The sequence below is a fragment of the Monodelphis domestica genome, chromosome 1 (genome assembly GCF_027887165.1).
Source record: "Monodelphis domestica isolate mMonDom1 chromosome 1, mMonDom1.pri, whole genome shotgun sequence".
Lineage (NCBI taxonomy): Eukaryota > Metazoa > Chordata > Mammalia > Didelphimorphia > Didelphidae > Monodelphis > Monodelphis domestica.
This window is the reverse complement of record NC_077227.1, coordinates 626,152,904-626,178,038: the sequence shown is the minus strand read 5'-3', so window position 1 is coordinate 626,178,038 and position 25,135 is coordinate 626,152,904. Positions and strand designations below refer to the sequence as shown.

Below are 25,135 nucleotides of genomic sequence, written 5' to 3'. Positions count from 1 at the left end.
GAACAGATGTGAAATGTAGAGATAGACTCAATAACTGATTATGAAAGGGTATGTGAGAACGAAGAGTTGAAAATTATTTTTGGGAGTCTAGAAAAACAGAAAATAGGGAAATCAGGAAAAGAGATAGGTTTCAGTTTAAAAATGCATTTTATTTGAAGACAAATTGAGTTTGAGATACCAGTGGGATTGCTAAGGGGGGATATCAAACAGACAGTTCAATATATTATAATTATAATTCAGAAGATGAAATTTGGATATTATTTACTGGAAGATGATAGTTGAATAAGTGTTAATAAGATAACAAAAAGAGGAAGTATAGAAAGAGAAGAGAAGAAGGCTCAAGGCAGCCCTGAATCATGTCCATAATATGGATAGGGACAGGTATGGTGATATATCAAAAGAAACAGGATAATCTGTTAAGATGGTAGATAACTGATAGAGCAGTTTCATGAAAACCCAAAGAGAAGAGAGTATTCAGGAAAAGAGAGTGATTAACAATATGAAATGTTTCTTAGAGGTCAAGAAAAGTAAGAAAAGATCATTAGATTTAAATAAAAATAAAAATATTTTAAAAAAATAAAGAGTTTTTTTAGTTTCTTCTTCCTCTCCCCCTTTCCAGGTGTGTTCACAGAATCTTTTAGTCCAAATCCTGTTCGTAGGCTGGGAGTATTATATTCTTGATTGAAGATGCTGAAATAGATATTAACCGAATGATAATAATGAGCAGCCTAACAAAGAAAATTCAGCCACTGAAGGTGCCCAATTTCCTATCAGTGAGGGGATTGTCCATTTTAAAGATTCCATTCAATCCATTTCCAATCATAATCACAAGAAATATATTTTAGTTATTCTAAATTATCCTACATCTATTAAGCATTTAGTGTAGGACAAGGAAAACAAGTGATAGAAAATGTTAGCCCTAATTCAGATCATGGTTGCAGAAAATTTGGGACTTTTCAAATTGGGCTTTATTAGTTGCATACTTTACCCTTGATTAGGTCTCTTTTTCTTTTTAAGGTTGAATTTCCCTGAAAGGTCATTTATATCAGTTAATTAAAATGCTTGTGAATCACTGGGAAGATCTTATATTTTCTCCCTATTAGATTTTGGTAAGTGGACAAAATTATGGCCCTAATTCTCTTCTGAATTTAGAGAAGTAGTACAGTGAAATATAAGAACAAATAAGTCTTACTGTGGAGAAATGGATGATTTATGTACTTGGAGTGCTTTCCATTCTGGCCACTAATTTAAACTGTAACCAATGGGAATATTATTTATTTGGCAGTGATGGCTTCTGTAATATAGAGATGCTTCTATCTATATGGAAGATTTGATGTGTCCCAGCAAGTTAGTAATAAAGCTCAATTCACTGAGTCACAATTTTAGAGTTGGTAGAGACCTATCTTTCATACAATATGTAACCACAAAACCTCAATTACTATATCTATATCTATATTATATATATATATACATATACATACACACATAGACACAGATATACATCCTAATATTTCAAGTATTATCTGATAATTGCTTGTAGATTTTCTTTAGAGAAGAACCCACTTCTTTCTGAGACAGACAATTTCACTTTTAAGATATGCAGCTCTAAATGTTGTAAATTTTTACTGACATCAAGACTAAATTTGACCCTTTATAGCTTCTACCCACTGCTTCTGTATCTGACTTCTAGAGCCAAACAGAATAAATCTAGTCCCTCTAATTTTACATGGTAGTCCTGGTTGATGTCTTCTGATCATTCTTCTTAGCAATGGACTCCTTAAATTATGACACCCAGAACTGAACACAGTAATCCAGATACCTGACCAGAAATTAGATTATTGGGATTCTTACTCATGGATAAGGGATCTCTTTATTTATGAAAGCTATATGGCATTTAATGTAGCTCAAGGTTCCATTATCTATGATGATGAAAAATGGCTGTCTTTCTTTCTTTCTTTCTTTCTTTCTTTCTTTCTTTCTTTCTTTCTTTCTTTCTTTCTTTCTTTCTTTCTTTCTTTCTTTCTTTCTTTCTTTCTTTCTTTCTTTCTTTCTTTCTTTCTTTCTCTCTTTCTTTCTCTCTTTCTCTCTTTCTCTCTTTCTCTCTTTCTCTCTTTCTCTCTTTCTCTCTTTCTCTCTTTCTTTCTCTCTCTCTCTCTCTCTCTCTCTTTCACTCTCTCTTTCTCTCTTTCTCTCTTTCTTTCTCTCTTTCTTTCTTTCTCTCTTTCTTTCTTTCTTTCTCTCTCTCTCTCTCTCTTTCTCTCTCTCTTCTCTTCTCTTCTCCCTCTCCCTCTCCCTCTCCATCTCCCTCTCCCTCTCCCTCTTCTTCCTGGAAATACAAATGAAAGCAAAAAAAAAAAAATAAGCCATGCCCTTAAGTAGCATGCATTATGGGGGAGATAACATGGAAATAACTTGATACATTTTCTAGCTGACTTTCATTCTTCAATGTAAGTGAAATTCTGAGAGTTGTGAAGTTTGTTATATATATTATATGAAGTTGAATAAGAGACTAACTTCTAGGGCTAGACTCCTGTGAAGCTGTATACTCCGTGTCACTAGCTAAAATCCTGTAGTACATCCATTTATATTCACAATAAGGAATTTTTGTCTTCTAGATTTTCAAAATTTGATGGCCATGAATATTTTGGTAATGTAATTCATTGGTTTAATGAAGGATATTTTATTAATAATGTACAAGATAAACTGACCCAGGAAGCATTGTGAATGATTGGCAGAAATATTATAATTATTCTACACAGTCATTTTATCCTTGACAAAAAAAAAAGGAAAGGAGGTTGTGTAAAACTGAAAATTTTAGGGTTTAGAGAACTTAGAATTCATCTTATCAGAAACTGAAACCCAGAGTTATTTTTCTAAAGTTGTAGTAGGCCTTGTAGAGAGAGAATTCACATCAAAGATGGGAAGACTTGGGTGAAATCTTGGTCTCTAACATATACTAGCTGTGAGACTCTGGATAAATCAGTTAATCCTTAAGTGCTATAAGCCAGAGATGCCAAACACTACTTATAGCTAAATCATAGCCCAACATTCCCTGGTATAACCAAACCAAATAAAATATAAGTGAGAAATATTTGACAAAATAAGTTAAAATGCAGCAGAACAAAAATATAATATATGGTTTTCTAAGTCAATATGAGGCCCTTAGGCATTCTTACATCCAGGTTCAATTTGAGTTAGATATCACTATTTTTGGCAACTGACTATAAATTGCAAAGAAGGTGCTAATCCTCATTTATAGTTGCCTTTCTTGGGAGTTCCCTGTACCCAGGAAATCACAGGTCTTGTACCTATATCTTGTCCTATTCCATATAGTGACAATCAGAACAACTAAATTTCTCTGGTTCTAATTGCATGCTCTTTCCTTTATACATCACCATTTGAATGGTAAATGCTGAAGAGAGTAGCTGTTCTTCTTACAAAATATGCAACTTGTCTGACATAAAAATCATACAAGTAGAAAGAAAAAAATGTCCCTTAATAAGCCAAAGATCTAAGGATTTAAAGATACCTCAATAGTCCATTTAGTAATGTAAAGATACCTCAATAGTTCATTTGGCTGCTGAAAAGTCTCATAGTGATAAATTTGCCAAATGACTGCTAATTCAGAAATGAAATCTATAAATGAAATTATTTTGTCTATCAACAATTGTTCTTTAGCTGTTAGGTAGCCATTGCTGTGTCCAGCAAAATAGAACCAATCAGGGTTGGAAAGGGCTTTATGGATAGTCTTAGTCATATGGTTATAGATTTAGAACTGAAAAAGATTTTGTAGGCCATCCATTCCAACTCCCTTATCTTACAGTTGAGAAAATCCAAGCCTGGAGAGTTTAAATGACTGACATAAGTCACACAATTAGTGTGGCATTCCATTATAGGTACCTTGGCTCCAAATCTTAATGCTTCATGCTATATAAAAATTGAAGCTTGATGGATTTGATTACTTGTCCAGAGTCACATGACTATTAGGAAATTGAACTGGGAATTCAATGTAGCCTTTTCGGTTTCATTGCTATTTCTTCTATAAGATATTATTCACATTATATAGTTAATGCAATATGTAGTTATCTTAATATGTTAATAGGGGTAATCAGTACATCCTGTACTGCTGAGTTGAGCTCTCTTGGACACTTGAAGTAGAATGTGGGATAAATTTGGGGTTTTGCAACCATCCTTTGGTCCCTCTGACAAAAATGGAAATTCTTGCTTGGATTTCCCATGAAGGACTGGCACTATCATCCCTCAAAGCTACGGTAGCGGGTCAGATATTGAAAAAGGCACATGTATTGCCATTTCCTTCTCGTGGATTCTTTCTTTAGTCAAGAAGATGAGTCTTTTCTTATCCCCATTTTCCAGATAAAGATACTGAAACTGAGGGAGGTTAAGGGACTTACTCAAGATCACACAGCTAATAAGCATCTGGAGCAAGATTCAAACTCAGAACTTCCTGACACCATATCTATTTTACATGATTAAATAGCAGCTTAAACTTAAGGTGATGAGGATGTATAAATACAAGGGCTTTTTCCCTTCTCAGAAAGAATATGTCAGATTTTTACAATTACATTAGTAGCTTTTGATGAAAAATTCTGTCTAAGTACATTGCAATTATTATCTATATAATCATTCATAGGTCTAGTGGAGAAAAAGATAGGATTTTAGTTTCAGTGCAGTGATTGCAACTGCTCAGAAAAGCTTAATAACTGTACTCAGAAAAGAGAGACTTGAGAATGTTATGAGAAGTCTCACTGAAGCTATGGGGCCCTCTTGAGAGTCTTAAATTTGTCCTCATTCTGTCCATCCCTCATTCACTTTGAAGGATTTTGAGACAGCTGATATGTTCCTCTCCTTTCTATCAGAAGTAGCATAGAAATACTTCTTTTATAGCTGTCTAGAGGAACAAAGGCAATTTAAGTCGCAGTTAACTGGCATATTAATCCCAAATACAAATATAACTAATTTTAATAGTTCTGTATATCAAGACTTCCTTTATAAAATTAAATCTATAGGATACTTGATTACTTTTTATTTCTCTGTGGATTCAATATATCTTGATGGTGATGACTTATTTGACAAATAACTTCCTCACTACTGGAGGTCTTAAAGCAGAGGATGGATGACTCAGTAGAGATACTGTCCAAGGGATACAGGTTACTGTTAGAATGAATGACTTCTGACATCCCTTCAAATCCAAATATTCTGTGATTCTAAAAGACAGATTAGAAACTCTTAGGTAAGAATTGATAAAAAAAAAAGTAAAAGCTCCCACTATAATTATTATCTCTGTTTGGCCATTACCTGCTGAATCTGTTTCCTCCAGCCCAGAAATAACATTGAGATTGCAAAGATCCTCAGGATAGGAGCCCAACGTGACAAAGAAGAATGCAGTAATAAAGTTGTTTCCTATAGAGAGAGCCATGAACCATAAAATAATATGGTACAGAAAAGGATTGACTGAATCTGTTCATGATATCAGGAATATTAGATTCCAAAGAAAGGCGCTGAGTCAGAAGAGCTGGATTTCTGCCAGGATGATGCTTTGCCTATTTGTCCTAGTAATAATAATCATTCAATTTCATGTTTGTATAGTGTTTTGTATTTTCAAAACTATAATAAAACATTATTTTATTTGACTCTCACAACAATCGTCGGAGGTACTCAGGGCATGGATTAATATTCAGATTTTACTAGAAAGGAAACTGAGAGTTGGGGAAGTGTGGCCAGATCCATGCCATCTGATTGACAGGAGCTATGTAAGATGGTACAATTAGTTGTTTAGTCATGTTCAAGTCTTCAAGAAGCTGTGAACCATAGCATACCAGTAGAGTTCATGAGGTTTTTCTTGGCAAAGATGGTAAAAAGGTGCAAAAACGGTTTACCATTTCCTTCTTCACTGGATTTAAGGAAAACAGAAATTTAGTGATTTGCTCAAGATCATATAGCTAGTGTCTTAAGGCCTGATTTAAATTCATGCTTCCCAGTTCTAAACCCAGCATTCTAGCCACTGCACCAACATCTGCTTTCAGTACTTGGTCCCAAATAACTACCAAGGAACCTTGTGAGTTTCCTTCATTCTCCTGACCACGAAGGTCCCCTTTCTACTACCTGTCTATAGCTTCTTCTCTTCCCAGGTGTGGCCCTGTGTACATGAATTGTATTATAGCAGACTGTTTAATGTGTGCTACCTGCCAAACACCCCCTCATTTGGAAGTAGGAATCATGACTATTATCAATCAGATAAGAATTCAGGTCTGCTGACTTATGGTTCAAGGATACTTCCAAATATACCAAAGCCCCTCTCCAAATGCGACTATACCAAAGAACCTGAATATAGATTTAGGATTCTGTACAGATAAAAAATCAGCTCTTCTACCTTAGGAAATAGGTTAGAATTTTGTACTTTTTGCAAGGAGTTTTGTGCTGAACTGAACAAAGTCTCCATTTCTACTTCATGTGAGAATAAAAACTAATATTCTGTATTAGCCCTGACTTATTAAGCAACTGCTATATGTCAGCCCTGGGCTAATTGATATTACCTAATTTAATAAAAGTTTCACTCTGGTGAAAAATTTGGTGCAAAATTTCTTCTTAAGGCCCTCTTTGATGCCAGATTTCCTTATTTATTTCCTAGAATATTAAGCATATCCAAATGGGAACAAAAAATGTATTCCAAATAAAAATTTAAATAACAGATTGTGTTATTTACATAACTCCTTCCTTCACTTTGTGGTATTAAGAATTGACCAGATCCTAATCTGATTGATCCTGAGTGGGGGTGGGGAAAACTGTTAAATATGCAAAATAGTCAAAATAGTGTTAAGTCTAAAAAATATACTTATTGAAAAAGATGATCTCCTATAGGAATCATTTAACTTAAATTTTGCCTACTACTGACTATTCACAGATATTTTAATGTAGTCACACTAAGTTAGAAAACAAGTCAAAAGGGGTCTTTGCTGTTCAGTTTTCCACACATATTTTTATTTCACTATATTTAATAATCTTAGGTTTAAAATACCTATCCTAAATGAGTTTAAAATCCATTTCCATAAATGGCTACTAACTTTTTTATTTGATAAGTAATTCATATATATTGAAATTCTTTTGACATTTAATTATAAATAAAAAATAAATGTACTTTTTCTGTTAAAGAAAAATGGCTATGCTTTTAGCGCCCCCGCCCCCCATGTTATAGATTAGTTGATGGTCTATATAAGTGAAGGAATCTCAGTGATGAAATAATTTTGGTAGTCAGTACTCTTCTTATACACAGTTTACATCTCTTGAAAATAAACTGATATGGGATCAGTTAGGTTGCTCAGTGAGTTGAGAACCAGGCCTAGAGGAAGAAGGTCCTCAGTTTAAATTTGGTCTCAGATACTTTCTTGCTGTGTGACCCTTCTTAGGTCACTTAATCCCCATTGCCTAGCCCTTTCCACTCTTCTGCCTTAGAACAAATATACAGCATTGATTCTAAGACAGAAGGTAAGGGTTTAAAAAAAATAGCATACAATTGTTTTATAAAGCAGAATGGTAGGTATTCTTTTTTCATTTATTCTAGTGCTTGTGGGCTAAAAAAGGAGATAATACAATCGATATTCTTTTTTTTAGTTTTATATGTTTATATAATAATATCAGCAAACTAACAAAATACTTTTTAGGTTGAGAAGACACACTATTAAAAACAGAAGGCATTAATTTTTTTGATTCTATATAACAAATTAGTTTGTTAAATTTTTTCCCTTCAGAAAATTAATTTAAATAATATTATCTGTGTAATTTTTTGATAGCAAAAAAAAAAAATTCTTCCTCCACATGTCAGTGGGTAAAGTTGTCAGTACTGGAACAAATCAGAATGGAACCAGAAATTTAGGAGCCATTGAGGGATTACTGAAGATTTATTGGGTTCTACACTTAGGGAGCCCCATCTGTGCAACCAAAGACTCCTAAGGAACGAAGGAACAAAGCTTATCTGGGTTTTAATTAGGCCAGAGGTAAATCAGGTACTGGGCACCTCTGAATTAGACCAGCTTTGTTGCTGAGAGCTTGCTGGGTAGGGAAAAGGGATGTGGTGTACTTTGATAGGACAGGCCTGTGGCTGGGGGCTAGTCACAGGAAAGGCCCTTCTTCAGATTAGCTATCTCTTGGAGCCCTCACAAATAGATAGGGCGGTCCTTGCTGTCCTAGCCTAAAAGAAGGACCCAGACAGAGTACAGGCTGCAATACTGAAAGTGCCAGGGCTAAGATAAAGGGCCTATAGACAAAATGGCGTTGCTTTAGTTTTCTCAGCTATAATGGGTTGTTGGGAAAATATTTCTCAGTTATTGGGTAATAGGTTGTTAGTAAGATACAGAGCAGGAAGAGCTCTGGACTTGAAATCAGAAAACTTTAGTTTCAGTCTGGACTCAATTGACTCTTGGGCCAGGGCCTGTAGTTTCCTCATCTGTAAAATGGATACAGAAATACTTGCGCTATATATTTCATAGGCTTGTGATGAAAATGTTTTTCAAATGTCAAAGATGCTTGTCAGTTGTTATTTTGTTGTATATTATTGCCAAAAAAAGTGGCGTGTTTTAAAATCCATAGCTATATTCTAGAATTTAATTCTAGAACTTTAAAATGACCACTGACATTTTTTAGGTACAAACACTAGAATTCAGTATCTTTGTGGCATATAAATTCAGTGGCCTGCTGGAGCTGAATCTTACCAGCTCAGATGATTTTTATTAAATTTTCAATATGAGCTTTTACACCTTGGAAAGAAAAATTTTACAAATCAGAGCTTGATTTGTTTTCCTAGTTGTCACTAAACTAAAGAAAGTAATGGAGAAAGTGTTCATAAAGCAGGTTAAGTTTTTTTTCCCCCCAGAGAGGTTATCATTAAACATATACCAGTACAGTACTACATATAAAATGAATTTGATTTATTAAATACATTAGTACAATTTGACCTTTTCAGAATCTGATAGTGTATTCAGTATTTTTGCCTGTAATATGAAGAGGAAACATTATGCACAAATTATTATTTTCATTATCTTTAATTTTTTTCTAGGTGTTTTATGACTTGTTTGAATTTCATGTTTGAATTTTTTTCCAAAGTTAATTTCCAGTTTATGCATATTTTCATGTGTTAATTATAATACAATAACAAAGTTAAATTTTACTATATTTTATGTGATTCTAGAAGGAAATGTAATATTCTTTTTTCCCTCTGGCATCTATGCCTTACGATTATAGGATCAAACCACATCTGGGATGGACTGGGCCAGTAATGTACTTGTGATTTTCCTGGTTAACCACACATCAAATAAACCCAGAGCCAATATTAATTTCCTTATTTATATACAGGAGACTCTATTGGCTTATTTAGGGAGCTTTTAACATATGTTCATCATTTAGAGCTGAATAGAATACAAAGACAATTGAATGAAATCAGTAACTAACATAAAATTCCAGACCATTCATCATATTTTACCTATTAGGAATCAAGTAAGGAAAGAAACCAATAAATAAAAATATTATATTATAGGAGATATATTAATGATTATTAGAAATCAAGTAATAAAGAGGATACAAAATACTGACAGGAAATCATTGGGCTCCTAGCAAAACACAAAGTCCCATAATTTTATTAAACTATCAATGGCATCATTTTTATAGTCTAAAACTTTTTGGGTATGCATTAATAGTAGGACAAATGTATTTTAAACTTATATTATTGCAAAATAAAAAAAATAAAGAAAAATTTCAATACGGGTGATGTGCTTCAAATACAAAAAGGAGAGAAAAATAAAAATGAAATAGTGTATTGCACATGCAAGCAAAAAAAATAATAAAAAGAGTTTTTAAAAAATCAAAAACATATAGCTTACAAAATCATTGACACACTGTGTCAGCTAAAGAGAGGCAGAATACAAAGGTTTCCCATAAAAAAAAATGAGATCCATTTCCTTTTTAACTTAACCATTGTTTGAGTACAAATGATTTTCAGAATAAAACAGTAAATCAGTAGATAATGAACATTCAAAGAAGTACCAAAGTTCCTAAAATTCACAATAGCCCAATTAATTACAATAGCAAACAAACCCACTATCATATTTCATATAAGTTGCTGTATGACAAAAAAAAAACCCTTATGAACTGATGGATATTTGTCACAATTTTTAAAGATGTAGCAAATCTTTCAACCTTTGAAAAAATATTTTTACACAAAGTAAAACTTATTTTTGTCTAGATGTCTAGATGATGTCTAGAACATCACCAAGAAATCTAGATTGTTCTGGTGGAAGTAAATTAAACTGAAGAGATTTGCAGGAGCTCTTTTTGGCATCCTGCTTCATAAAAACATCTAGGTAGGAATATTTCTTTGTTTCTCTACCTTTAATACAACATTCTTTATAATATAAATATAAAAAATAATCATCCATTCAGAACCAACTAGTTAATTAAAATTATTTCTGAAGACCCCTTAGAATTACCATTTAAATTCTTAGCTCATTAAATTCTTCAAAGGTTGTTAGCCAGGTTGAGTTCATCCATCATCTACATGACAATTAACAAAAGCATAATGGAAAAAAAACCCTATTTATGGTTTTTTACAATATTTTACAATATTTTGTTCAGTAGCCATAGGGGAAAGGGAAAGTAACAGAATGTAACAGTAGTTAAAACACAGTAGATTAAAATGATTTGGTATAACAGAATAGAATTAAATACATTAATCTATGAACTTAAAACAACAAAATAACATCTTAAACAAAACAATCAGCAAAATACATTAAAATACAGAGACTTTCATAAAAAATGAAGTGTGAAGAGTCTTAAAATTTTCATGTCCACTATCTTTAAAGTTCCTTTTTCTATCTGTTCATATTTCTTTTGTCAGAACTGTGGTACTTCCCATAGTGAGGGAGAACATGGGGTTGAGGAATCTCAAACTGGTTGAATCTTAGAGACTGGGCAGGCCCAAATGACAAAGGGTTATAGGGAGATGAATTTCTCCCCTGAATCTCAGGCAAGATAAGTGAAAAGATCAGTGCACTCATGAATGGTAGAAGCTATTTGAAATAGGCCAGGTACTGTTCTTTCAAAGAGTATGCTATGGTTGTAATTTACTTCCTGTTTGGAAGAGTAACTTCCTTCTTCCCTCCCCCCCTGAGGTAAAACGCTAGTTTCTCCAGCCATGTGGAGAGGGAGTTAGGAGGCTAATTGTTGCCTAAGGAAAAATACACCTCAGTTTTTACCAGATGCCCGGAGATCAGCTCCAATTTGTAAGTTCTGAAGATACAGTGGCAACTACCAGCAGGAATGAAGTAGAGGCTGGGACTATAGCCAGAGCAGGAACAGACTAGGAGCAAGCAGGTTAGGCAGCAGCAACCAAAGGCAGCAGCGAGGAAAGAGGAACTCGATCAAGCAGATGGGTGAGAGAAGAGTTTTATCTCTTCTCCACTAAGAGTTCTAGGATAAGTTCCTCAAACTAAAACTGTGTCAGCCAAGGAGAAGTAGAATACAAAGGTTTCTCACCAAAAAAAAAAAAAGAGAGAGATCCATTTCCTTTTTAACTGAACTACTGTGTGAGTACAAATAATTTTCAGAATAAAACAGTAGTACAGTAGATAATGCCAGGAGGGTAAGCAACCAGGCAAAAAGTAGGGAAAGAAAAAGGCAGCAGTTCCAAAGAGAGTTCGGAGTTTGTGAGGGTGGGTGGGGTGGGCAAAAAGCCTTGGTAGGAGAAACGTGGCTTAAAATACTTATCTAGGCTATCCTTTAAAAAATTGAGAGTTTTTTTCTCCATGTCCTGGTTGTCATAAAATGTAAAAATTAAAATTAAATCTCAAATAATAAAATATTACATTTTAGGAGATTTATTAATGATATTGGAGACTATTATTTAAAATGTAGTTTAAAAAATTCTGTTCTTAAGTGAGTTGCCTACCAAAGACTAAACACATAGCAATGCCACACTTGAAGAAACATGTTTTACTTTTTCTTTACAAATGACTTTTACCTCACCAACCTTCCTTAGGTACAGTGACTTTAATAGTGACATCAGAAATATGAGTCACTCAGTGGCAAAAATTTCTGCTACTCATGGCTCAGAATTATGCCATGGTAGAGAAGTGACTGGATTTTGGGAGGCTATGCCAGCAGAGCACAAACCCTGTCAGTTCCTTCATAAACAACTACTTTTTTTTTTTTTAGAAATCAAAGAATAAAAGAGGATACAAAATAAAGACCACTTGCCCATGGCTGATCAGCCAGTTCAAATACCTGCCTTACCACCACCAAACTTGGGACAGGAAGTAAAGAGGTGGGACCCTCCATGTCCCTGCCTAATATCCCTTGTCTACAGGAAGTATATAATGACAGGAAATCAATGAGCTCCTGGGAAATGTAATTCTTTTCTAGGGTAACAGATTTTCAATTATACAGTACTTATGAAAGTTTTAATTCTTTGGATTGAAAAAAATGATATTTTAGAGATGAAGACCCTGTGTACAAGTATTTCTTTTCTTCCTCTTGGAACATGTAGCTGCACTAAAATATCTGCTAGGATTTTCTCTCCATTGCTGATCACTATTTTAATTTATTTTACCACTTGTTTAAATATTGTATTAAAGAGAGGCATAGTAGCATAATGAATAGAACATTGGCCATGGAACCAGGAAGATTAGAATTCATAGCCTATATCTCCTTTATATTGACTATGTGACCCATAGCAAGGTACTTAGATTGTAAGATTTAGTGAACATCCACTAAATTGTACACTCCTAGAGAACAGTGCCTGAATTTTCCTCATTTTGTGCCACCAGTGCTTGTCACAGTGCCTGGCACTTAATAAATGTTTTTTGATTGATTGACCTAGCTTCTCAGTTTGTTAGACAGTTTTGGAGAGTAAATTACTTAAAGAGGGGCACACATGCATTGGTAGATAGCTTCCTTACATGAGACTTCTTTTTATTCCTGAAATTACAGATTCAGCCATACTTGATCCCTGATCTTTAAATATTGTATGGAAAGAACCTTTTCTTGCATACCTTTTTAAGCTTCATATATATTATTTCATTGGTAATGGTAACTCCTATGAAGAAGCCCCTGATAGTGATTCAAATTAGTAACTGTTCTTCTATTTATATTTTTAGAAAGGTATCTGAGAGCACTGAAAGTTATTTGAACCCAGGTCTACCTGAAACTAAATACTGTTCAATATGCACTCTGCCTATAACACCACTTTTGTTACTTTATAATGAAGTAAACATCACATTTGAGTTTGGCATTTTAAAATTATAATAATTTCAGTTAAAGAAGCAATAGGCACAAATGTGCTAAATTAAATTGAATTCATAACATACATTCTACACTATAGATGTCATGCTTATTTTGTTTTTTCTTTGTAAAAATTAAAATTTAGGGGAAACTGAGGCAGGGTAGAAATTAGTTTCTCTCTGCAAGGAGTATTATTTTTTAGAGGTTTATTTTTTATTTTTATATATATTTATATATATATTTTTAGAGGTTTATTTAAGATTAAGAACTTAAGAATATACAAGTAAGAAAAGCACGTGTCTAGGCCAGAGAGAGGCCTAGACAATCTCACCTACATCATGAAAAGACCCATCTGCTTGCGAGTGGAAACAGGAAAGAAATGAGAGAGCCCAGAAGCCTTTCCAATCAGGTTAAATACCCCATCTTGATCTTGGCCCAGGTGAGAATTCAGTGATATTACAAAGCATTCTGGGGAAGTGGAGCAAGGACTTCTGGGGATTGAAGCCCTGGATTCAAGTCTCCATTTTTACATCTTTGCTTGAACACATAGTACATGCCCAATAAATATTTATTAAATTGAATAGAACTCAAGTTCAGTTCACTGCTATTTGCTGCAAGTATGGATGCTCAGTATTCTGGAGATAGGCATTGTTGTTCAGTCATTTCAGTCATATCCAAATCTGTCATCCTATTTGGGGTTTTCTTGGCAAAGAAAGATACTGAAAAGGTTTGCCATTTCCATCTTCAGCCCATTTTATGAATGAGGAAGTGAGACAAACAGGGTTGGTTAAATGACTTGCTCAGGATCACCCTAGTAAGTATTTGAGGCCAGATTTGGAAAAGAAAATTCAAAAAGAGAAAAATAAAAGACCAGATTTGAACTCATGAAGATGAGTCTTCCTGACTTCAGGTTCATTGCTCTATCCGCTGCACCACCTAGTTACAGGGAGAAAGACACCGTAAAGGATAATGCATGCTTAATTCTCTGTCACTGTAATGACCAGACAATGGTTATTTAATGGTCAGTTAAATTAAACAATTGGTTACTTGAGGAAGAGCAAAGAAGGAATCAAACTAATCAATTCAGCCAAAATGGACAGTTTTGTAGATATAGCCGAACAGGGCTAGTGAGCACATCAGCTAATGGTAACAAAATAGTCCTTTGGAGGAATCTCAAAGCAAGATCAAAGCCCTAATGTGGATGAATGCTCTATGAGTTCAAGGAAGTGAAGTAAAAGCAAAAGTAGTTTGGAATATAAAGGAGTTAATTTACTCTGACTTTGTAGGGACATGAGACCAGGGAAGCAAAATTGGATAGTATATCCATATCAGCTGAATTACTTATTTTTTCTAATGGAACATATTGTTAATTTTTTTAAAATGGTTTCATAAGCAACCAACAAACAAATAATTGTTAAAAAGGGATAATACTACTTAAAAAATGGACTGTTAGTATTTGTTTATAGCCATAAGGAAAGAATCTAGTGTGAAACCTATGTATTTTGACAATACAACCCATTTGCTATACAATAAAAAGTAAATGTGCTTTCAGACTATAGTTTTGAGTGCATGCATCAAAAAGAGTTTGAGTGAATGTAATTTCCTCTAAGTACAAGGATTTTTCTTTTTTACAAATCCTCAACAATTTGACAGTAATCTTTTTTGAGGCTGGAAATTATTCATTCTAAGGCCACTAATGTGCTTGGTGATATTTTTTGCATACAAAATTAAATATATATCCTTTTTTTAAATAATTGCTTTGTAGAAAGTTTTTTTGCCCACCATAATGAGAACTCTCTTGTAAGTATAGAAATGATTGGCAAAAATTTTCTTGGCGCCTGAATTTCGTGGAATGTTTTGCAAATGCTGAACTTTTGGACTTGAAAGTCCACTATGTTTGCCTATCCCCTTCATTTGACAGAGGAGAAAGCTGAGACCAGAGAGCTTAATAGATTTGCTTAAGAACAGAAAGCAGAAGTGCCAGAACTAAAGTCCATGTGTTTCTGCCCCTCATTCTGGTACCTTCATTCTCAGTAAAGCCCTTCACTTAATGTTTTTTTCATTTTCATTTCATAAATTTTCAATATGAAATTTACTTAAGTCTTTTGTGAAAATTGATCAAGCTGAAAAATACCTTTGAGTAAAAAGAGATCCGTGTATTATCTATAACTGACACTATGTTTTCTCAATTAATCATTCAGAGAACAAAACATATCAAGAATTTTCTCTGTTCAAGGCATCGAACTAAGTCCTGAGGATGCAACGAAAATGCAAAAATAGTCAATGTCCTCAGGGAGCTTGTAGTATACACAATACTGAAGACATAGTATTGGGGCAGCTAGTACACCCACACACACTCAACCCCCTCCAACTGCCCCCACATATATTAATAATCTACTATATTCCAGGGACTGTACTAAAATGCTCAAGATACAAAGAAAGTTAAAAGAAAAAAAGCATCAAAGCTCCCAAACACTCCCTGAAGTCAAGGAGTTCACAGTCTAATAGAGGGAGCTTAGGGAGGAAAAAAATAGCCACTTGAGAAAGAGGTTTGAGGTTAGGAGAAAGAGCATTCTGGGCTTGGGTGACAGTCACAGCCAAAGCACAAAGATGGGTAATTGTGCATTTGGAACAGCAAATAGACTAGTGTAGTTGCATGGTAACTTTTTTTTTGAATTATTGAAAAGTGTTAGCTATGAATGAGTGAGTTTGCTGCCAAGTTTTAATACACAGTTAAGTCACTATTTGGGAAAAAAAAGAACCACAACCTATTTAATTTTATTAGATAATTGTATCATATTTTATCTAAGGAGATTTGCCAACCAGATATATATTAAAAAGTATAATTAACTAAAATATGGAAAATTAATGAAAAATATACCTAAATGTGAAACTGCTATCCACAAGGAAGTTCAGTGTCAAAGAATAATTGGATAAGATTTTTAAGTTCTTGAAAATATTAATGTTAAAAAATTACTGATTTAAATGGCAACCCTGGAAATCAAAAGTGATGCTTTGACATATGACCCTGATCAGCAGCAAGAACAGTATCTCTGGAAAGCTTGGTCTAAAACTATAGAACAAAGAATCTAGTGTTTATAGTTAATATGCCAGCTTCAAGTCCTCATTTTTTGCTTTGGTGCATCCCAGACTGTTCACATATTGTGTGTAAAAATGTTCCAAATGTTCCGGGGGCGGAGAGTCTATTGCCTCTTGTGGGCATGTATGAAGTTGTTAAAATAGATTTCTCTACACTCATAACAGTTTATTTTATTAAGATGTTTACTGGGTAAATATTTTTACTAGGTTTTCATCAACTTCAAAGAGGTAGTATTTATTTTTTGGGAAGTGTTTATATAGTATTCACAGTCCGTATCTAGTTTTTCCTCATTTTTCTCCCAATAAATTTTTCTGCCTCAGTTCAAATGGGCGTACTTCTTTAAATTATATCAGTACATCTGCATATTAAATTTGATCCTAAGCAAATTTCTAAAATGAAAAATATAAAGATTTTTCATGGAGTTTATACCATTTTGATGTTGCTGGTTGCACACTGGGAAACTATTCTTTTGTATATAGAGAAGTCATGGATTTTAGTGGAAAATCTATTGATGTACAGTTGTCAAGAGACTGGTTCTTAATTTTGCCCAAATGTGACAGGAAAGCCTTGCTTATTCATATCATTTAGAGAGGCTGGGAGCTGGCTAAGGTAATATGTTTGAGGTATTTCAATATCTACATTAGATGGATAGACATAACTTGGGACTATGCTTTATTTTGCATTATTTCTAGAATCTGCCACTAGAGAGAGGATGTACGTCAATGAAATTATAGATCCATCAAAATATTGAAGAACTCTCAAACTAGCTAATGTTATAGTTAGTACTTCTTATGTAGCAGAAGATTGTATAGAATTTAAGGAACAGTATCTTTGCCAAGAAAATCCCAGGTTACAAAGCTTCTGACATACCTGAAAAGTGATTGAACAACAACAGCATGTATTGCAAAGAAAAGTGCTGACTTATATTGCTAAGAAGGAATTTCCTTACCTGGGAGTTCCTTATATGAGGATACGACAGGTCCTTTGCATCCATGGACTTTGAGATGGTAATGTAATAGAAAGGCTTATCAAAGTGAAATTCTCCCAGGATATACCTAGTATTAGCCATAATTATAATTTTAACTAGCATTCATAGTGTGCCAGGTACAGTACTAAGGGCTTCAAATATTATCTCATTTGATCTTCATAATAATTCCTGCAGGTAGGTGCTGTTATTATTTCCATTTTTCAGTTGAAGAAACTTGTGTGACGTGCTCAGAGTCCCACAGCTAGTAAGTGCTTGGGCTGGATTTGGACTCGATTCTTCTTAACTTAAAGCCCAGCGCTTTATCACTTGTAACATCTAACTGCTTTATCAAAACTTGTGCTTGCAAAAAAAAAATGCCATTCTGCAACTATTTGGAATTGGAGGGACATAAGCATTGATCTGAAAAGAATATTGTTAATAACATATTACATCCGACTTGTCTATCTTTAGCAGAGGTTTTATGGGAAAGATATTTACTTTTCATGCTGTTTCTTGGAAATTTTAGCTTCGTCATCTTTCATTTCAATTGCTAATTTTTTGTGGAGATGTTGTCCATGAATTTATCTAAACTCATCATGACTTTTTTTATTTTCAAATTTATAACTATACCTACCATATACATTTTATAAAAACAGTTGTAGATACCTACAATTTGTTGTGGGTAAGTACCACTGATGAAGTAGTGATTCTTTTAGATCTTCATCCAATTTCTTTGGGGAAAAAAAGGGTTTTTAGAAACAGTCCTTTTCTAGTTTTAGTATTATGATTAAATTTATATTTATGATTTGGAAAACTTCAGTTATATTCCTATTGATTTAAATCTTTTCACATTACTTATCTTTCTAGTTTACCTCATAATAGAAGTTCCTCCATGACCTTTTTAATTCATATTATAATCATCTGGGTTTTACCTAGCTTTAAATGGGTGTTTTCTTTTGAGACAGAGTGATAAGAACTGCATGCCCCATTGTTGATTATTTTATCTGCATAGGCCCATCAGGCATACTGACAAATGGTCACTGGCTGTTGACAGTAACAATATAAGTAGAATTTAGACAAATTTATATATTTGCACTTGCAAATAGTGTCCTGTTTGACTTGTTTGAAGTAGGAACAGTCCTGGTAAACCTAATAGGTGAGGAAGGAAAAGGGACAAATAGGTGATTAATTTTTAAAAGGCCTGTGTTTGAATCCAGCTTTGCTATTTGGGGAAACCATTTTACCTCTCTGGAACTCAGTTTCATCATTTTTAAAATGAAGTAGTTGGACGAGATGATTTGGAAGGCAATTCGACATCTAAAAATTTTGACTCTAAACTTATCTGGTAGCTTCTTTCTTAAGACTCTTCCCTGGCTGGTTAACATATGTATATTCATAGAACAGATAGTTTTCCCATAAAATTGTATTTCAGACTTTGTAACTATTGGCCGCCCAAATATTTGAAAACTAGGCAGAAATATGTAAAATATCTGATTTCCTTAGTGGAGGGAATTCCTGGTGTGGGATCTCCTTTCACCTTATTTCAACTTATCTATGACTTTGTAGATAAAGCCTAGGGAGCTGCAGGAGATATCTAGAAGGTGAATGACTTGTATAGGGTCACCTAGTACTACTAGTAGTGTGATTTGAACTAGAACGACTTTACATTAAACCCACCTTTTTATCCAAAATGACACACTGCCAATGGGAAAGTACATATGGGAGGGAGAAGGTCTCAGTACATATACAAGTTAATGGAAATTTACTCCACTCATGTGATAGATGGACCTGTGGCTTTTTAGGTAAAAAGACCCAACTTCCATTTATGATTGTTCTAATTAGCTCTGGCAACCATTGTGCAGTATGTTTATAATCACTACCCACAGAAATCCTATTCTCTGACCCTGGTTCTCTTCAGGCAGAAACTTGGAAGCCTGCCTCAAATGGTCATATTGCTCTGGATTTTCCCATAATACTCCCTTTTCCAGGTTTTATGTTCTTGCCCATTAAATCAGGCAAATTTCCTTTCCAACATTTGGCATTGTTCCTTTATTGGAAAGGAAACTTACCTAACATCTTGGGCCAAGAAAACTTTAAAAAGCAAAACACATAACAATATGTTTGCTCTCTAACCATCGTCCCTCCAGTTCTAGGGCTGGATTTAATGTTATGTACCATCTGTGCATTACATGCAAAGGTAATAATACACACTTGCCTACATTCCAGGGCCAATTGCAGAGTAGTCTGTGGCATTTTTTACACACAGGATTTCCCCAGTGAAAAGAAATAAATCCAGTGTTTTATTTTATATCCAGGGCCAGGTTTACAGTAGTGGTGTCTGGCAGGGTCAGCAAGCCAAATTCCAGACTGTGAAGATGGTTTTATTTTGTGTGTCTCTTTCAGTGCTATTGTGAAAGTGGAACCCTCGCCTCATATGACCTCCTGCTTTTCCCTCCTCCTGCTCAGCAAATGCTGGTAAAAGTTAGGTGAATGACAGCATGGAGTCCATACTCCAGGTGGCTTTTTCCTAATGACTAGTCAATTAGTGCAAATGACTACAAGAAACAGCAAGATGAAAATGTGATACTTTATAATAAATTCATTTTTTTCTTGCTATTACTTTTTCCTACGCTAATTCAAATGTACTTATAATAATCAGCTTTTAGATGGCTATGGTAATAGTGGCTTCAACACAACATGGAATATTATTTATTTATTTATTTTTAAACCCTTACCTTCCTTCTTGGAGTCAATACTGTGTATTGGCTCCAAGGCAGGAGTGGTAAGGACTAGGCAATGGGGGTCAAGTGACTTGCCCAGAGTCACACAGCTGGGAAGTGTCTGAGGTCAGATTTGAACCTAGGACCTCCCATCTCTAGGCTTGACTCTCAATCCACTGAGCTACCCAGCTGCCCCTGGAATATTATTTAATTAACTTCCAATGTAGATTTTGAGCTATATTAGCCATTCAGGGTAGCTACATGGTACATTGGATGGAGCACCAGGACTGGAGTCAGGAAGACTTGAGTTCAAATCCAGCCTTAGCCTCAGATTTGCCTCATCTGTAAAATGTCTGGAGAAGGAAATTGCAAGCCACTCCAATATTTTTGCAAGGAAAATGCCAAATGAGGCCACAAAGAATTGAACGTGACTTAATAACAGCAACAAATCCATATAGGCTTACTTTCTTCCTCCTATGGCTTTTTCCATACCAAATTCTTCCTTTTCTCTTTTTTCTGGGGATCTAGATAAGGCAGGAAAAAACCCCATAGCATTTAACACACATAATATAGCTGATACTTACCTTTGAATCGGAAGTGAGGATATTGGTTTCCACATGGGGAGTTTTGACTAAAATAGATATGTAGATTTTTGACTTGTATGTGCCACATAGATCAACTCTTTCTCTTTTTCTCTTTAGCAATAAACTTTAACCCTATATTGTAGCAAATGATCAGTTTGCTCTAGGGTCAATCTATAACTTTACTATTTTAGGATCATGTGGGGTGGGGTAATAATTTACTTTCTGATTATTGTAACTACTGAAACCTGAATTAGTTGAAAGTTTATCTAGGGAATAAGACAGTTATTTATGTGTTTAGAAAATAATCTGGGTATCTTGAAAGGAGACATTCAAACAACCGCAAACTGAAATGTGTTTGCTTTTTCTCCGTGTGCTTCATTTTCAGTTGTGTATATGCAACTCTGTAACATATATAGTTTTTACTATTTTGGAAAATTTTGCCTTTGTTCCTTAATATACACATCTTTTCTTTCTAATGCATTATAATGAAATCAAGACAATGAGAACTTAAAATGATGTTCTAGGTACTAAATTTAGGAGCCTATTAGTGACAAAATCAGGACTGTAATCATTTATTCAATTCACTAGCCATTTTTACTAACTTAGGCTGCAAACAGTCTGCTTTACTTGCATGATAAGTGCCTTCTTATTTGAAGTTTGCCAAGTAAATTATTAACATGGTCACAGATGATAATCAATCATTTTGAATAGAGAAGTAATATCTTATCTCTAATTAATTATAAACTTATCTAATTAATAATAAACTTATAAATTAATAATAATTTATCTCTAATAATATTACATTTTCTTTTTTAACCATTCTTCAGTCTTCAAGTATGTATTATTTCATTTCATTATATCATACTGTCTTTAGCAAAAGAAATCACTCTTCCTTACCACCATAGCAAATTGTCTTCATGAGTTGGTTTGGCCAGAAAGACACCTCATTTGGTAACCAAATCTCTAAGGATGTTTCTCCAGGCTGATCCTTTAGTCAGTAAATATACCCTTGTTGGGACAGCTAGGTAGCCCAGTGGATTGCGTGCTAGACCTGAAGTTGGGAGGACCCAGGTTCAAATGTTGCCTCAGATACTTCCTAGTTGTGTGATTCTGCACAAGTCACTTAACCCCCATTGCCTAGCCCTTTCTGCTCATCTGCCTTGGGACTAATATTCAGTATTGATTCTAAGACAGAAGGTAAGGGTTATTAAAATTTATATACAAACGTGTATATATATATATATATATATGCACCCTTGTTTATTGCTGTAGCATCTTGCATATAAGCTATACACTCCTACTGTCAAAGCTGACTTAAATAAAAACATTATCTGAGGTAAATAGTCTGTGTCACTGTTTACAATATGCCTTCTAGGAGCTAAAAATGTTTATGAAGCTAAGAGAGGAAGGCAGGTACAGGTGGTGTTGTTCCTTTCAGGGGGGAGATCTTCTCCATTGTTCTGCCAACACAAATGCATATAAGGAAGAATAATTAATGAGAATTTTGCAAGGAGCATTTAGACTTCTTAGAAATAGCCAGAGAACTAGATTGTGTAGGAGCAAAAACATATACATAGATAATATTATACATGAATACTCATGTGTACATACACACACATACATGTATATATTCTCTCATTTCAATCATGTCTGACTTTGTGACACCATTTCAGGTTTTCTTGGCAGAGGAACTGCAGTAGTTTGCTATTGCCTTCTCTGGCACATTTTACAGATAAGGAAACTAAGGCAAACAGGGTTAAATGACTTGTGTTAAGATTTTTCATCTAGTGTCTGAGGCCAGATTTGAACTCAGGGAGATGAATCTTCCTATTTCTCAGCCCAGTGTCTATCCATTTTGCCATCTATCTCTGTATATATTTGTAAATATATTGTTATTTATACACATATATAAATATAAATGAGAGTATATATATATGTGTGTATATATATACATATATATATGTATATATATATATGAAAGCATAAATATGTATGATAGCATTTTGCAGGGAGAGTAAGCAATTGCTATGAGACTATGACCTTTCAGATGAAAATTAAAGAGTTAAATACAAGGTTGATTTTTAGGTCCCTGAGTGCCTTAGGGCTTCTAGTGGAGAGCCTTCTTTATATGTATATATGTACAGGAGCAGAGCCAGAAGCCTTCTTGCCAGGGTCTCTCAGGCAGTGTGGCACCATGGGGCACAAACATCAGATTCCCTCAATAAATAGTGATCTTCCCAAATTTTGTGATCACAGGTTTAGAACTTGAATGGTCCTTAGAGATCATCAAGCCCTGCCCTTTCATTTCAGAAATAAGGACTCTGGGGCTCCCAGAAGGGAGGGGATTAGAATCCAGATCTATTAGAATTAGAAATCATAATTTCATGTCATTTAGGTAATTCCCTCTTTGCCACATTCAGAAAATTAGAGTTGCCCTCACCCTAATGAGAAGAGGAAAGGGTGGACATGGTTGGCATTATAAGAAGGATAATTTTAAGAGATAAGCATTCTCTACAGCAGAAAGTGGAGGACAGACATAGGTATTGTCACTTCTGTGAAAGTTCCTCCCATCTCCTTCTGTTGAGAGAGTGACTACTAAAAGGACTGAGTGATTATAATTTTGTGGAGATTATTGGGAGTCCTCCAGAAATCCCCAGAGCACTCCCTAACTGAGGTGGTTTTAATGAGCTTTGGAATGTTCTGGATGTTGTAAGAGCAGTATCACAAAAGAAGAGGCAGTTGTTGTGGTGAAAGTGTTCTGGGGATGATCTGACAGGAAAGGTAAAGTGGGCAAGTGCTAGTACTGGGAGCTTTGGCAACATGGGACCTTTTCCCCTTTAATGAAACTTTGATGTGTGTATGGTGGTACGTAAGGCTAATGGTCTAGCTGTGGCGTATGTATCATATGAGAGTATGTAATGTTAGATGTGATTTCCCCCACACCTTTTACATATTGCATATGAATTACTATTTCCTAAGGAAATTGTCTGAGGCAGAGGAGGCATTGTATTGATTTTTTTTTTGCTTTAAAACTCATTTTCAGAGTATGACCTACATTCATAAGTGTCTATCTATATTTAAAAAATATTATATTTATTGAAAGTAAAATAGGATAAATGGAAAACCATTTCCATTTGACTTTTAATCACAAAAGTCTTATCTCAAGAAAAACTTGTGCCAAGAACTTTTATTTGGCTTGAAAATAAAAATTTTAGAGGAAACTGCCTTAGAGTAGGATGAGAACTAACTGACTTTGTGAGTTTTACTATGGATTCACTTCATTCTTTTGAGTTCTGTCAAGGGTCCTTAATATCTCTCTGTCAGTATCTATACTTTTTAAAAATAAATTTTCCAATTAAATGTAAAATCAATTTTTAATATTAATTAAATTTTTTTGTTCCAAATCTTCTCCCTCTTCCTTCCCTGAGACAGTAAACAATCTGATATTGATTTTACATGTGTAATCATGTAACATTTTTCCATATTAGTCATTTTGTGGAAGAGATCCCAAGCAAAAAAAAAAGGGAAGAAAAAAGAAAGTAAAATAGTCTCTATGTTTGTAAAAATAAAAATAGTAATTGTCATTTCTTTGATCTTTTGATTATTGATATTAAATAAATCATAAAATAGGTAACCAAAACCATTTGCTACTGTCATGGAAGACAAATACCATTAAATTTTTAAGTCTGTCAGCTATTCTTTGCAGATGATAATGCATCAGTTGAATTATTCCAGATTTTTTTCCAAAGCAGTTAAAACAATTCATAGAATCACCATAGAATGTGAATTATCTTCCTGTAGATTTTTAGCATTAATTGTTTTCATCTTTTGTCACCTTTGTAAAGACATTGTAAGGGTTTCATCAAACCCCAGAACATTATTTAATCTTCTAAATGAGACCTATAATCACTCAAATGAATTTGGCTTAACTGGTCACATGAGAAAAAAAAAAGAGTAGATGAAAAATGCACTTTGTTTAGACAATGATATGTCACTAGATAGAAGACTCACAGCATTGTTTCATAGTGCATATAATTTGGATGAACACTGTGGTTAGATAGAATCATAGTATCTGAGAGTAGGTATGGACTTCATTGATCATCTAGAACAGCGGTTCTCAACTTCTCAATTTGTAGCAATGAGAATACATAATGCATATCAGGTATTTACATTCAGAATCATAACTGTAGCAAAATTACAGTTTTGAAGTAGCCACCAAAATAATTTTTTGGTTTGGGGTCACTGCAACATGAGGAACTGTATTGCGGGGTCACGGCATTAGAAAGGTTGAGAACCACTGCTTTAGAACAACCTATATACAGTAGAAATCCACAGTAGCACATATCTATCATATCCGAGGTCATCCAGCCTATTCTTAAAAACCTTCAAAGAAAAGGAACTCATTACTTTTCAAGGCAGCCCATTATACTTTGGATAATTCTTATTTTTAGGAAGTTTTTCCTGATATAAAATTTAAATT

At 34.2% G+C, this 25,135-nt stretch overlaps 1 protein-coding gene across 14 annotated transcripts in view; it reads left to right on the top strand.

The window, feature by feature from the left end:
- PLCB4 (phospholipase C beta 4) overlaps nt 1-25,135 on the top strand; it is a 470,050-nt gene that overhangs the window by 11,157 nt on the left and 433,758 nt on the right. For 7 of the 14 annotated variants that reach the window (XM_016427842.2, XM_016427824.2, XM_016427839.2 and 4 more), the window contains exon 2: nt 19,755-19,826. The exons of the other annotated variants lie outside the window; for them this stretch is intronic. The gene's annotated coding sequence lies outside the window, so the exon portion shown is untranslated. The remainder of the gene's footprint in view (nt 1-19,754; nt 19,827-25,135) is intronic. 14 annotated transcript variants of the gene reach the window in all.